Source organism: Rattus norvegicus, chromosome 15, assembly GCF_036323735.1.
Source record: "Rattus norvegicus strain BN/NHsdMcwi chromosome 15, GRCr8, whole genome shotgun sequence".
Taxonomy (NCBI): domain Eukaryota; kingdom Metazoa; phylum Chordata; class Mammalia; order Rodentia; family Muridae; genus Rattus; species Rattus norvegicus.
This window is the reverse complement of record NC_086033.1, coordinates 103600251-103616943: the sequence shown is the minus strand read 5'-3', so window position 1 is coordinate 103616943 and position 16693 is coordinate 103600251.

Below are 16693 nucleotides of genomic sequence, written 5' to 3'. Positions count from 1 at the left end.
GGTCTAAATTGAGATAATATTTTTATGGAATTCTTATTCTAGAAACCAGGCTTCTAAAAGAAATTAGGACAATGTCTTTGTTGAGGTACTAGAGACTACGCCATAGTGCGTTCATATATAGGAATTGGCAGTCAAACTTTGAACTAGTTTGTTGGAGTTTTGTTTTCCAAAGTTGTGGTTTGCCCTGAAGCTATCTGTATTATAATGCTAATCCCACTGCCCCAAGGACAGCTGCCTAATCAAGTACTCAGAACTCAGGTGACCTTGTGGTTGTGCTCTGGTGTTACAAAAAGAACTTAAAGATTGTGATTAAGGATTGCCAGTGTTACATTGACTAACTCAAACTTATTTTTAATTAAAAAAAATCAAACAGGTAGAGATTGTTACAAGATTTACGAAGGATTGATGAGGTTTTGGAACTTGTGAGAACATTACAGCGAGTTTACTTACTCCAACTGCCATTTCAAGATAGATTTAGAGGATTGATTTTGAGTTTTCATTTCGTGAGCCTGCTTATAATTTTAGAGAGCCCATAGAGTGATATCTATAAGAATGGCTAATAGCCTTATATTATGTAATTTTGTTGCTTCTTCGATGTAAGAAGTTAGAACCTTAAATCTTTCAATGTATATGGAAATTTTTACTACAAACCTTTGCTCTCAAAATGAGCTTTAATATTTGGGGAGTAGCTGTTACACTACTCCAGATAAGAATATTTGAAGCTAATTTTAAGCTTCTAAGGATATGTTAATTGGCTAAGTACCTCATCCTACCAGAGGACTTAGGTCTTTGTTATGCACATTGGAGATAAAGCTTCAGCTGTGTTAATACAGAATTGTAGACTAGAGTCATGGAAGTATTTTAAAAAGAAACCTGGTGAAACATATCTTATTCCAAACAACATTTAATTGGTTATTACAAAATACTGATATTTGGCCTATTACATATACAAATTTTTCAGACGAAATTGATAATTTTACTCTTTACATGCTTTTGTACTTCCTATATATTTGTGCATACAACCCATAGGAAATGTGCTTACTGTATTTATAGGTGGTTCATCTAATGAAAAGGCTACAGGTACGATTGGATCACTTGTTTATTCTCTTGAGTTTCTATTGCTTCAACACAGATTATTAAATTCCGTAGTTTAGCCACTGTTTTTAAATCAAACTTTCAATTCACATACTGATAGCCAATGTGTGGCTTGTGGTTTACAATTGATTTCAATTACTTAATGCTTTATTAGAGACAGGTTTTCTACTTAAAATCAGTGAGTGATTTCAGTGTAAATTGTCTGACAACTCACTGTCCTTTCAGTGCTCTGGCTCAGACAACTAAACAAAACCATAGACCCAGCTCTTTAAAAATGGTAATGGAGTTGATAACACACCCTCACGAAAAGAGGAAGACTCCAGTTGCTTACTTTCAATGCCCAGCCTCACCCTGCCAGCTCAGGGATTTCTAGTACGACTGAATCTGGACAATATTTACAAGATTTGACATTTCTAATTAATGCTTATGTTTAGGTAAATAAAGTTTGTGAGGTGCTAGAGAGATGGCTTAGTGGTTAAGAACACTAAATACTGTTCCTTTATAGGACATTTAAGAACTCAAACTGGATTGCCTGGGCTCTTTAGCAAGGGAGGACTAGATACCAGACAGATTATAGTCCTTACATAAGAGCAATTAGTGAAAAAATCTCATTCTTTATATATCCAATACAATTATGCTGGAGACAATAATTTGGTATACAAGTCAATTTATAAGTACAAATGCTCAGTGTCCTCAATTTAATCCTCGAGGACTTACCTTAATAAATAATATCTTTACTATATCTTAATAAATAAAAAGGGGGAGTTATCCCTGTATGCTAAATAATGCTCCTTTTATTTCAATTTTAAAATTTTGGATGCCAAAGTTTATGGCACCCTACAACTAGGCATACTTCTGCCTAGGTGAAATAGAGAGATCCACATATTGATATGATCCTGTCCAGATATTTTATATGGGGAAGAGGGAATGTTTGTGTTTTTTCTACAGGATGCTACAAGAGTGTGCCAGCTGCCTGAGTGGTTGCTGAGACTTGCTGATCCTGCTTGCATAAAGATTCAGCTCCCCTGGTTCGGGTCCCTGGAGTCATTCCTCTGCCCTGAGAGGAAGATAGAAGATTCCCCTTCATCCTTTGTCATCACAGAGATTTTGCCATTGCTGCAGTCAGTGTTACCACTGCGTGTGTCCCGTCCCACTATGGCCTGCTCTCTGACCCTCTGTACACTGCTGCTTGCTGGGGAAGACTGGACTCCAGCCATTGCTTCCCCCTTCATTTTCCCTGGTGACTCTTGCTGCCTTAACTGGTCATTTTACAGACTGTAGCTTTACAGGAATGCTACCTGCATAAAGCTACAGTGGACTGGGGAACTCTGTCCTGGTTATACAGATCTCAGAAATGGTTCCATTGTCTGCTGGTTGTTCCAGAGAAAAATGACTGATCCTGAACTGTCCTGGAAAAGACCTTGATACTTTCGCTGCTATTGTAGCAGCCATTACTGCTGCAGACATTGTGTCTGCAGTGTCTTTAGTTATCCTCCCCCAATGTATTGTTAGACAAGTACAGTGGGTGAACTTTCTGGAGTAGTTACTAACAATTTGGAATGCTAAATTTTATTATAGGAGCGGCTTGACTACAGCCCTTGGTGGTAACAGCTGAGGAGGACCAAATGAGGTGCCCACTACTTATTGGGAGTGGCTCTGTCTAGTGCAGCCCTATGCTGTGGATCAGTGTTCATACTTGGTTGGTTTGCAAACTCAGATCTCAACAGAAACGTGACAAGGCCGTTATCACTCAAGCACTTGTGGCCATTGTACAAGGGGCCTCCCCTGGAATTTGGTTATCTGTGCTCAGGAATTAGTCGGTATCTGAGTTCTCTGCTCCTGCACCCCATGGATCTGTGGATCCATTGCACTGGGAGGAGAGAGACTCTCTCTCTGTATCTGAGTTCTCTGCTCTTACACCCCATGGATCTGTGGATCCATTGCACTGGGATGAGAGAGACTCAGTGATCCTTTGATCAGCCCTTGCACATCGCTGAGGTTTCCTCATTGCACGCGATAGGGTGATCATGACTGCTATAAATTATATAAATTATAAGGGTGAGATGTAGAGGGCCGCAATAACATTCGCCACCGCTAGATGGCGCTGGCTTCCACTGCGCCCCACATGGAAGGCCAGGATAGCCTCCGCCATTACAAGATGGCGCCAGCCTTCACCGCGCCAGCCGACTTCCTTTCAAGAAGTTAACTGTGTGCGCATGTGCAAGAGTGCCTTTGTGCCAGGTCTTTGCCCACTCCGGGGCGTGCCTATGAGATCATGGGTAAGCAACCAATCAGGCGTGGACACGCCACATTAGGGTGTATATAAGCAGCGCCATTCTGGGCCTCGCTCTCTCCTCTTCAAGATGTAATAAACGCTTTGCTGCAGAAGGATCCTGGTGTCCGCGCATCGTTCTTGCTGGCGAGACGTTGGGCGCGCGACATACGTGGTTCTTTATAAGTGATGGCATAGCTTGGAAGCTAAATTTATTTTATGTTTCATAAGTAGGGAACTACTGCCCCACCAAAGGGTGCTAGTTCTCAGTGTTTATAGTTGAACTTCAAGATTTTCTGTTTCTATATGGACTTTGTTTGGAGGTACGGGGCTCTAGAGGGAGTCCAGTTCATATTAGAGTGTGTCGTTGATACGGGAATGTGGCAATTTATTAAAATAAAGAGATGTCAATCATTTTGAAGCTAGATAAATAGATGTGGTAAGTAAAATGTTCTCAGCAGTCTAGCTAGCAATATTTCATTTAGCCAGTGTGTGTGTGTGTGTAAGACAGAGAGAGGGAGAGCGAGAGCGAGAGCGAGAGCGAGAGCGAGAGAGAGAGAGAGAGAACATCAACTAAGAGGTTGGGTAAAGACAGCTTCGCCCTTTGTGCACGATGGAGTTGTTTGCTCCTGGACCTCAACTCTCTGCTGGGCTGCAGGAAGTGGGGAGCCCTGGCTGCCAAAGAAGGCCCAGTGATGGCGAGAGCTAGCTAGGTTGGACTAGATAGCTCAAGTCGTGGTTGTGGTCTTTTAGTTTTCCAGTGTGCTGGGTGGGTAGCTGCTGAAATGGGCTCACCGAGAGTCTATATAATCACAAGGGTACCTACCGTGTACTCATTTTTAGAAACAACAGTAGGAATAGCCGAGCCTTGGTCTCTTCATAGTACCTGTGTGTGTCCGTAGTTCTAATCAACATTAACATTAGAGCAATGCTTTGTAGGGAAAACAAACAAACAAACAAACAAACAAACAAAGTCCTTCTCAGTTTAATCGCACGTTAGTGGATTTTTCCTAATGTATTTATTTTTCAAACTCCATAGCATGAATTATATTTTTGATAGGCAGCATGGTCGTTTGACGTGGATTCACCTTGCAGTTGACTCTAGCTCACGCTACCCAGTACGTTATCTCTCCTGGTTACCACTTCTGAGTAACTTAGCATTTCCCAAATCATCTTTATTTACATTTTGACTTGTCTTTATTTATTCCAATTGGAAAATTGTCATGTTTTGTTATGAGACCACGATGTTTGATGTCTTTGTTTTGATATATTTATACTGTATGTTGTGGAATGATTGACAGAAGCTAATTAATGTTTCATCCTACATGCCCTTGTCATGTTTATGATGAGGACATTGTAGGTCTGCTTTCTGAGTAATTTGAAAATATAGAACCTGATTAATTATATTCAGGAACCCAGACAACAGACTTCTGAGTCCCTTCAGCTGGCATCTCCACTTCCTCTCTCAAACCTGAAAGCCACCATTTATTACTCACCCTTCAATAACTTCTACACTTTACACAGCAGTGAACTCAGAGACCTCATGCTTGTGCATTCATCCCAGTCAGCCCTCAGCATGTGTGGAAGCAGCTCCATGGGACCTGTTGGAGAGGAAGGCTCTAATGATTGGGAGAGGCTTGAGTTTGTCCCCTTTGTCACCAACATCGGTGCCAGTGTATGTTCCTGTGTTTCAGCAGAAAGTCAGAAATGGAGGTCAGAGAAAAATCTCAGTGAATAGCATCCTGTCGATAAGTCGATAGTTCACATGTGAAATATATTCAGTTTACTTTGTGACTTTTACTAAAATTGATTTTGTGATACAGATGGGGCACGTCACTAAATAAAAACAATCATGTCTGGCATGAGACCTTGAGCTTCCTGTGAAAGTGGTGACATGTCCCCAAGGACAGTGGCTGCTGTTACCAGTGGTTCACCAGTGGTCATGCTTCCCCTTCTTACTGGGGATGACAGAAGCCAGCAGCATCTTCTCCAAGAATGTGTTATTTGTCTCAGTGTTGTGATGACATACCCGACAAGAGACAATTTAAAGTAGGATGTGTTTATTTTGCTTCCAGCTCAGGGCCTCCTTCTATCAGGGTACAGGAAGGCATGGGAGACAAAAGGAAGGGGGAAGCGCGGTAGGAGCAGGTTCCGCAAGTTAGATCAAATCCCTAGTCAAGAAACAGAGACAGAGCAGGAAATGGGACCAATCTATAAAGCTCTCAGTGACGCACTTCAAGTGAGGCTCTGCATAAAGAGTCCCCAACCTTCCTGTCTTAGGGTTTTATTGCTGTGAAAGAGACATCATGATCACTGTACCTCTTACAAAGGAAGACATTTAATTGAAGCTGGCTTACAATTTCAGAGGTTTAGTCCGTTTTGGATCATCATGGCTGGGAGCATGGCAGCATGCAGGCAGACAGGGTGCTGCAGAAGGAGGTGAGAGCTTTACACCTAGATATGAGGGTAGCAGAAGGAGACTGTGAACCACGCTGGGTATAGCTTGAGTATAGGAGACTCCAAAGCCCACCCCCACTGTGACTTCCTTCCTTCAACAAGGCCACACCTCCTAAAAGTGCCACTCCATACGGATCAGGGATTTACATACCTGAATCTATGGGGGCCATTGTTTGTATTCAAACCACTGCACAAAACAGTACCATTGTCTGAGTATGAAGTGTTCAAGTACATGACCTATAAGGGCACATTTAACACAATGTAAACTCATGCACAATCTCTCTCTTGAGGGAGGGAGTCTTGCTATAAAATGTAGAAGTACAATTGAGCTGTGAGACGTGACTGGGGTTTTTCTGCACAGACTTCTACCTGACAATAGGTGGTGGCAGTGTGTAATGGGTCATATTCGAAGTCTCCTCAGTCTGAAATAACTAGTCTATATACAAAGTCACAAACAGTTACAATATATTATAGTGGGGCTAGAGCTTGAAAATCAATTTATCCACAGGTGAATGACTAAGCAAATCACAGAATATTAGATTAATAGAATATAATACAGTTAGTGAAAGGAATGCTGTGAATGCTTATACAGAGCTCTCAAAATAGCCAGAGTTTTGAATATGGAAAGAAAGATACAGAATAGCAGATGGATTAGATTCCTAATAAAGATGTGTTTATGTTTATATGTATGGATACATTTTTATTATGCTACAAAATATACACGGAATTCCTGGCAAAAGCAATGTTTAGAGAGGAAAGGACACAATGTATACTAGGGAAAGCAACCAGAAGGATTTCCAGCTTTACACAGAACGACTTACTGCATTTCCCTTTCAAAAGTATTTGGATTAAATATACCAAAATAGTATCAGCTTTCAATCAACACTCAGTAATAGGTAAGTTCAGACTTTTCATTTGCACTTATCTATACTTTGACGTTTCTCAAGAAAATAAACACAGGTGCCTGTATTTTTAGTCAGTTATGGCTTTATGCTGCCCAGATAGCCACCTCAGCAATACTGAGAAACAGAAAGTGAGAAACTTCTATCTGCTAGAGAAACCCTGATGTTCGTGGATGGTGTAGGGCTGGTGTCAAGGCGGCAAGGCAGGAAGGAAAACTGACGGCTTGCTCATAGCTTTCTCACACCAATGGCTTCTCTCAGGATTGTTTTATATACAACTTTTCCCGTATTTTTCTCCCCTTCAGCATGAGAGCAAGGCATTTTAAACTACCTGTTAAATGGGTAGTTTCTCCAAAGGAATAATTATGTCTGCTGCAGGCTGTGCTACAGAATGAGTGTATCAGGCAATGGAGAAGGAGAAGCAAACATTGGTGGAGTCTTGGTGTAGCAGGCCCATCGTTGCTAGGAAGGAACTCTCATTCCAACTTAACCTTTGTGCAGACTGAATTCATTACAGAGCTCTCCGATGGTTGGTTGGGAACCTGTTTCACTGTTAAGCTTTGGATCTGGACCTGCTAAGCACAAACTGTGAAGGAATTTCCAAACGTAGTCCCTGGCTGCACACCTGCTCCGATTAGTAAATAATTGTTTGATCATGGAGTCCCATTTTTCTCATAAAAACATTGTTGTACTATTCCTTCAGCTACCGTTTGTTTAGTAGAAATAAATTGACATATTATTTCCTAGTATGGATCTAGATAACCCATAGATAGGAGAACTTTTTGCTTTATTTGTTAATTTAATTCACCCAACATCTATATTGTTCTTCCAAAATTCTGGGAACTTTGTAAGGCACTGAAAATATAAATGTGGAGCCTTTATCTTCTAGAGGCTGTCTAAACAGCAAGGAAAACACATATGTAAATATTTTTGTTTCAATGAAATGGTAAAATGTAACATTATGAACAATTTTAAGCTTCACAAGGCAGGACATATTTTCTTCTCTCCACCTCCCAGCCCTCCCTCCCTCCCTCTTTTCTCTCTCTCTCTCTCTCTCTCTCTCTCTCTCTCTCTCTCTCTCTCTCTCTCTCTCTCTCTCTCTGGTATTTATTGAGATAGGGCATCGAATATCCCAGGCTAGTCTTAAATTCATTGCATAGCTGAGGCAAGCTTTGAACTCATGGCTAACATCCCCAGCGCTGGGGTTACATGACTACACCACCAAATCTGAACTTACATTTTCTTTTTATACAACCCTCTCAGAATTTAGCCCAGTACTGCATAACTTGAAGGCATAATTAGCTTATCTTATTTCCTTTGGATCACTAAAGCAAAATACATTCCAATCAGGTGGCTTTACAGACAAAAGCAGTTTGGTTAATTTCCACAGTGGTACCAGTAGCTTTGCTGAAGCGTCTGTGTTCCTAAGATGTCACCCTCCCATCATGTTTATGGTCAGGTAGATAAACATGTTTCCTCGGGCTTCTGGAAGGGCATCCCTCATCACTCCATCCTCTCAGAGGCCCACTGCTGAATCTACCGCTCTGGCTGTTGTGTTTCAACACAAAGTCCAAGAGAAGTACTGAGAGGCATGAGCGACTGGGGAAGTATAAGTCATTTTTTCTAGAATTTGAAGTTATCATGGGCGGTTGGCTAACCCAAGACCTTAGTTAAAAATGCACACACAAACATTATGAATTTAAATAATTTTTTATGGCTTTCTGTCAATTCTGACAGACTTCCTTGAAGCTTCTTTCTTACATAACATCTATAAAGTCTGTCCTGTTTTGGGGTTTCAGTGTGTGAACAAGGCAGGCTCTTTAGAATCATGACTGTTGTCTGTCCCTCGATTTCTTTCTCTTTTGGCTAGTCTTCCAGTTCTGCTATTTTGCCCCCTCCCCCCCGATTTTCACCCTATTTTGGCAACTTTGTATAATTTTGGAGATTTAATCTGCCATCAACTCTCAAAAGGATATTTGAACTAGTTTTCAAAGAAATATTTTCCACCACATACTTTAGTTTTGGTAGAAGATTCAATCGGATTGTAGTATTCTGGCAACAGAAGCGACTCACACAATGCTCTGACGGGAAAGCAGCCATATTCTGAAAACAACCCAGCAGAAGTCCTTGCTGGTGAGCTGAAGCATCTGATCACGTGCAGGGGATGTTGGGTCGCTAGGTCTGGCAATGGCAGAATAGCGAGAGAGACCACCTAATGCCAGAGGAGTTGATGCAAAGCCACTTTGGAAAGATGGTGATAGACTGGGTAGACAAGGGAGGACGAACTTAGCAGACAAAGAATAACCCATGTGAAATTATGAAGGTCTAACTTAATTTTTTTATGGGTATGTGTGTTTTACCTGCACGTGTGGCTGTGCACCATGTGCTCATGGAGATAAGAAGTCAGATCTCTGGAACTGTGGTTATGTATTGTTCTAAACAACGATGTGGGTGCAGGGAAATGAACCCAGGTCTTCTGCAAGAACACTAAGTGCATTTAACTGCTTGGCCACATCTCCCAGTTCCTTGAACAAGTAATGTTTTTTCAATAGAGGTATAGCATGGATTACCAACCCATTCGTTAGGTTCATTGCACTAGTCACCCTACTCGAGTCACATAAATTGTAAAGAAAAAGTGATTTTTTTTCTTTTAGTTCACTGTTTGGGTGGTTCAAAGTCCAGTGTTCGAAGTCCCACCTCTGGTAAAGGTAGCACTTGGCAGGACACCTGTGGAGAATTGGGTAGTTACAAAACAGTTACATCGTAAAACGGAACAGAGGAAAAGACAGAGAGTCCTCAAAATCTCACAGTCCCCTTACAGTCTTCAGAGGCATACATTGCTGATGACCTAAGGCTTTTCCTATTGGCCCCTCTTTGTAATGGCTCCACCTTCCATTAGTACAACGCCCATTGGCCCATCTTTGTAATGGTTCCGCCTTCAATTAGTACAACTCTGGGGACCAAACCTTTTAACGCTCAGACCTCTCGGGGTACATTCAACATCCCAGGCACAACAGTAATTAACAGAGATAATCGATGTGGCTGTTCTTTTTCATGAGCCTGTTATTGAACACACTGTCTCGACAAAGTTAACATTCGATCTTACACAGACATAAAAGGGGGGAGGGAAGACTTAAAAAAAAATCGAGGAAGAGGAGGAGGAACTTCCCAGAGATCCGCTCTGAGTAGAACTTGTCTGCAGCAGCAATTCTGCTGATATAATAACTTGGGCATGCTAGGTTTGATCGGGGACTCTTCCATCTCATTAAAATTGAAAGCCACCAATTTTAGAACGATCTGGCTTATTCATGCATATATTCAACACGCACAGCTTCAATCCTTCTTGAATCCTACTTTATTTAAATATATGAGCACCGGATTTATCATAGTCACAATTTCAATATTAGATTCTTAAAAATACAAATGACTACTATATTATAATGATATTAATTTTTAAGAACCCTTCCCAGAGAAAGTGGCACTTAGCGAGAGGGCTCCTGTGATTTATAGAGTTATTTCTATCGAATTATTAAATGATAGAAGTAGAAGATATCACGAAGTGTAATTTTTTTCTTTTATTGAGAAACCACACATGGTTGTGTAGTGGTGAGGGAGGGCGTTCCTACACAGACTGCTAAGTTCTTTAGATTTTTTTTTTCCCAGTAAGTTCTCACTGATGCTCGCATTTCTCTGGCAGAAGCCTTTCTAATAGTTGGAAGCTTTTATGGCAGGAGCTAGCAGGCCTGCTTCAACCTGATGAGAAACATTTTCTGGAACGACTGCAAACAAACAGAAAAGCAGGTTATACAAAGAGCCTCAGGAACCCGCACATCTGCTCCGAGGATTCCCTTATCGCAACAGGAAGACCTCTGATGGTCGCCATCACTCAGGGAGAAGGGGTGTCCTGGCTTCAGCCGTATCCATATGTCCGAGGACAAGTCGCATTGCTTGGGACTTCCCATTTTTATTCGGAGCCTTATAACTCGTTCAGCTCGCCTTAGGAGTTTGCTCATGTCTTAGAATAACAACCTCATTTTTTTTAATTAAAAAAAGTTCAGAAAACTATAGGTTCTTACCATGAAATCTTCAAACATAGTTTTCTACCACCTCTCAGGGTACCCTCAAACACTGTACCCTATTTCTCTTTGAGTCAGGTGGCCTGGCTCCTCCCTTCTGCGATGCTCGGCCTTATCACAGCGGACCCACCCACCTAGCTCAACGTCTTCGGCTCTTTGTTCACAAGGTCTTTCTGGGTGGTTAAAAAAGGCCTTATTTTTACTTTTGTTTGCTGAGTTGGCTGTGTGTGTCCTCTCCTACTCTTCTTTTTTTTTTTTTTTTTTTTTTTTTTGGTTCTTTTTTTCGGAGCTGGGGACCGAACCCAGGGCCTTGCGCTTCCTAGGTAAGCGCTCTACCACTGAGCTAAATCCCCAGCCCCGAGCTAAATCCCCAGCCCCTCCTACTCTTCTTTTAAACCCTCCATGAGAACGGCTATTCTTTTTGAGACATCATTTCTTTTTCCTTCCAGGGAGTGGGGAGGATGGTGTAGTGGTGGTGATGGGTGGGGGACAGGGGACGGTTTTCTATTTCCTCTGCTCTGGTGAAGAAAAGATCTTTTTCTTTTATCTCATAAATTCTGTTCTTTCTTCTTCCTTTGTTCGTTTCAGGTAGCCGTGTGGAATTCAAGGCTAGAGATCACTCCCTACGGGAGCTGAAGGACAGATTTCACCGTCTTCTGGTCTCTGCTGTTGGGAAGCAGGCCAGTGCCCAGTGATTCTTCATTTTGTGATGGTGTTGGCTTGTTTGTTTTAACATGGCCGAGTTAGTTTTTTTCTCGCTAGTTTTCAGGTATTTTAAAATCAGAACTGTTGATGTAGCTCTCAGTAAGGATAGCATGTGCGTTTAAACATTGACTTCCTGCATATTACAAAGACGAGGAAGCTGCAGTTTTGTCTGAATATAGATACTTCAGAGACACAGCACATTCAAATTAGTATCTAACAGGTTACGATAGATGTCAATATACTCTAGAAACTTAGCTATGGGAGGCCATAGTGGTAAGAAAACAACTGCTATATTTTGAAATACTTCTTAAATATTACACAAAATTTTTAACTTAAACACACGCATAAAAGATGAGAAATGCAAAACAAACAAACAAACAAAATAGAGAAACAACAGAGGAAGACTGAAGGACCACCTGATTTAAAGGCTCAGTTTGATACCATGAGAATGATAAATGGGGACCGGAAGGGACCAGAATGCCTCCACACTTGTACGGCAGGGGCGCCAGAACATGCAGATACCAGGGCTCTAGAACTGGAAAGCAAACTTAAATTGTAATGTTGCAGAAATTATTTCTAAAGGACCACAATTTTCATAAAACATGCTTTTCCCGACAAGCATATTTTCTCTGCTACATATTGGGTCAGAGTTATCATTGTATTCCAAGAAGAAAGAAGACTAATGGCGAGCCTTTGAGTAATGGAGAAACAGAGACTTGCCTTGATTTACAACCTGATTCTTTGACTTTTATCACCATGAGAAAAGGTAAAGATTATGTTGTATCACCACCTTGTGGCCACAATCTATAACGTTTACCCTGAGGATCTACAATCACATTTTACACATGTATCACACGCCTGGACACGTGCACATACACATACGTGTACACACATACATACATGCACAAATGGTTTCAACAACTACTGATGATCTTGTTTTGGTAGCTTTTCCCAGTCTTCAGTGGGCTAAGATTTGTGACTTCACCCATGGTGATCTGAAAAATGATATTCCAAAATGTACCTTAAAAACATCTCGTCTGTACCTTTCCTAGTGGTACGGTGACCTAGTTACATTTCTGTTGTGGGACAAAACATCATGACAAATGGCAGCTTAAACAAGAATTTATTTTAGATTTTGAGGGCTAGATGTCCACGATCAGCGGTGACCTCAGTGGTGACATCACAGTCAGTTCACAAGTGATGTGTAAGCTGGAGGAGGACCTTGGGAAATCACATTTTTACCTCGAGCCAGAAGTAGAGAGAGGAAACAGGAAGTGGAGGCTATAAGCCAGTGTTTCTCAATGTTTGGGTCCCGACCCTTTTTGATAACTGCTCTCTCCAAATTTTTTATATTATGATTTATAACAGTAGTAAAATTACAGTTATGAGGCAGCAACAAAAATAATATTGTGCGTCGAAGGTCACCACATCATGAGGAACTGTATCGAAAGGTCACAGGTTGAGAACCACTGCTGTAAACACTCAAAGCCTGACCTCAGCACAGTTTGTCCTCTAGTGAGAATCTCTCCAAACTGCACAGCCAACAGGGAACCAAGTGTTTAGATGCATGAGTCTATATGGGACATTCACATTCAAACTGCCACACGTGGTTTTTCCTCATCCCTTTTATAATACAAAAGAAAAAAAAAGACTTTTAGTTTCAGAGTTCTGAAACCTTCACTTTCCCAAATGTGGCTGATGGTCTCTCTGGTTTCCATGAGATTTCTGTTTGGAAAGCCTTTGACAAAGGAGCTAAAACAATACAGTGGAAAAAAAGACAGCATTTTCAACAAAGGGTGCTGGTTCAACTGGAGGTCAGCATGTAGAAGAATGCAAATCGATCCATTCTTATCACCCTGTACAAAGCTCAAGTCCAAGTGGATCAAGGACCTCCACATCAAACCGGATACACTCAAACTAATAGAAGAAAAAGTGGGGAAGAGTCTCAAACACATGGGCACTGGGGAAAATTTCTTGAACAAAACACCAATGGCATATGCTCTAGGATCAAGAATCGACAAATGGGATCTCATAAAACTGCAAAGCTTCTGTAAGGCAAAGGACACTGCCATTAGGATAAAATGGCAACCAACAGATTGGGGAAAGATCTTTACCAATCCTACATCTGATAGAGGGCTAATATCCAAAATATACAAAGAACTCAAGAAGTTAGAATCCAGAGAGCCAAATAACCCTATTAAAAATGGAGTAGAGAGCTAAACAAATAATTATTAGCTGAGGAATATCAAATAAAGAAATGTTCAACATCCTTAGTCATCAGGGAAATACAAATCAAAACAACCCTGAGATTCCACCTCACACCAGTCAGAATAGCTAAGATCAAAAACTCAGGTGACAACAGATACTGGTGAGGATGTGGAGAAAGGGGAATACTCCTTCATTGTTGGTGGGATTGCAAGCTGGTACAACCACTGTGAAAACCAGTCTGGAGATTCCTCAGAAAAATTGGACATTCCACTACCTGAGGACCCAGCTATACCACTCCTGGGCATACACCCAAAAGATGCTCCAACATACAACAAAGACACATGCTCCACTATGTTCATAGCAGCTTTATTTATAGTAGTCAGAAGCTGGAAAGAACCCAGATGTCCCTCAACAGAGGAATGGATACAGAAAATGTGGTACATTTATACAATGGAGTACTACTCAGCTATCAAAAACAATGACTTCATGAAATTCATAGGTAAATGAATGGAACTTGAAAATATCATCTTGAGTGAGGTAACCCAATCACAGAAAAGCACACATGGTATGCACTCACTGGTAAGTGGATATTAGCCCAAAAGCTCGAATTACTTAAGATAGAATCCACAGACCATATGAAGCTGAAGAAGGACAACCAAAGTGCAGATGTGTCACTCCTTCTTAGAAGGGGGAACAAAAATATTCATAGGTGGAAATATGGAGATGAAGTTTGGAGCATAGACTGAAGGACTGGCCATTCAGAGCCTGCCCTACCTAGGGATCCAACCCATATTCATACAGTCACGAAACCCATACAATACTGCTGATGCCAAGAAGTGCATGCTGACAGGAGTCTGATATAGCTGCCTCCTGAGAGGCTCTGCCAGAGCATGACAAATACAGAGCCAAATGCTAGCAGCAAACCATTGAACTGAGAACAGGGTCCCCATTGAAGGAATTAGAGAAAGGATTGAAGGAGCTGAAGGGGCTTGCAACCCCATAAGAACATAATGCCAACCAACCAGAGCACTCAGGAACTAAAGCACTACCTAAAGAGTACACATGGACAGACCCATAGCTCCAGCTGCATATGTAGCAGAGGATGGCCTTGTTGGGCACCAGTGGAAGGAGAAGCCCTTGGTCCTGCCAAGGCTGGACTCCCCAGTGCAGGGGAATGTCAGGGCAGGGAGGTGGCAAGGGGTGGGTGGGTGGGGAAACACATTCTTAGAAGAAGGGGAGGGGGAGGCATAAGGGGTTTATGGACAGGAAACTGGGAAAAAGATAACATTGGAAGTGTAAATAAAAAATATCCAATTAAAAAAAGAAGACATGTAAAGGAAATTACCTTTGTTGAAATTTAACAAATATAGCCGATATGTGTTACATTTTTGTATATATAGTAACAAAATGTAATAGTGTATTTGATAACTATTGTCATTTTGAAACTGCTTTAAAGATTTATTTCTATTTTATGGGTACACTATGCATATACATCATGTATTGCAATGCCCATGGCGGCCAGCAGAGGGCACCAGAAGCCCTAGAACTGCCATGCGGGTGCTAAGAACCAAACCACCCCTTGCTCAAGAGCGCCAAGTGCTTTAATCTCTGAGCTATCTTTCCATCTCTTTGGAATAAATTTTAATAGAAATAAAAAAAATCGGCTCTACGAGCACTTATTAACGGCTTGTACAGCGAGCAGCGAGTGTTCTACTCATCTCTGACATTTCACGATGTCAGAGACTGCCCAAGTGGCACGAACCACCACTCTAGAGTGCAGAATTCACTGCGCTCTACTCAGATGCCCACTGCTTTCGGTGTTCAGCATATTAAATAACATGCAATGCGCCCTTCCTCTTAGGTGTCAGAGATGTTGGGGTGAATCACTCATGATTCCTGAGGATGAGGGTGCCTTTCCTTTCTGAGTCATCAGAGGCGCCCCTTCAGGTCAGCCAGTCTGGAGCTCTCTTTACTGGTGACCCAGGACTTTAAAGCAATCTTTGTCGAGTTACACACTGCCGTGGGTTGTGCTGGGTAGGAATGGAGTAGTTCCAGGGTGGGAGACAGATAATCTGCACGATTTTTTTGGTATGGGCTTTTGCCTGTATATGCATTTTAGCATGCGTGTGGGTATTGTGTGCTGGTTGCATGTATGAATGTTCCTGCGTGTATGTGGAGGCCAGAGGTTGACTTCCGGTGTGTCTCTCTCTATCTGACTCCACCATAGATAATCAAACAGGGCCTCTTACTTGAAGCGGAGCTTGCCCACTTCGCTAGTCTGGCTAGGCAGCTTGCTCTAAGATCTCTGTCTGTGCCTCCCTAGTGTTGAGATTACACAGAGGTTGTTAGCCACCTAGCCTTTATGTGGGTCCGGGGATTGGAAGTCTGGTCCTTATTCTTTATGCGTACACAGTGATAACTCACCGACTTATCTTCCAAACCCATAATATATATTTTAAAATAACATTTAATTGAACCTTTAATAACTTTGTACAATGTATCTTTTTTTTTTTCTTTTCTTTTTTTCGGAGCTGGGGACCCAACCCTGGGCCTTGCGCTTGCTAGACAAGCGCTCTACCACTGAGCTAAATCCCCAACCCCTGTACAATGTATCTTGACCATGCTTCCTCCTCTTCCTTCCCTCAACTACACCCACTCCTATCTCTCTTTCCCTCTCCCTCTCCCTCCCCCTCCCTCCCCTTTCTCTCTCTCCTTCCTTCCCTTCCCCTGCCCCTCTCAGACATTATCATGAAACAAATGTCTCAGGCCTCTGGCTCTAACAATCTTTCTGCCCACCCCCCTTTTACATTGTTTCCTAAGCCTTAAGTTTTAAATTTAAGGGTTATGCTACAGATGTATTAATTGGAGGTACCATTCATGGCCAGTTAATCTCTGCATTTTGACCAGTTGTGGCTCTATGTAGTGATTTCTGCCTGCTGCAGAAGAAAAAAAGCTTCTTTGGTGAGGAATGTGTTGTT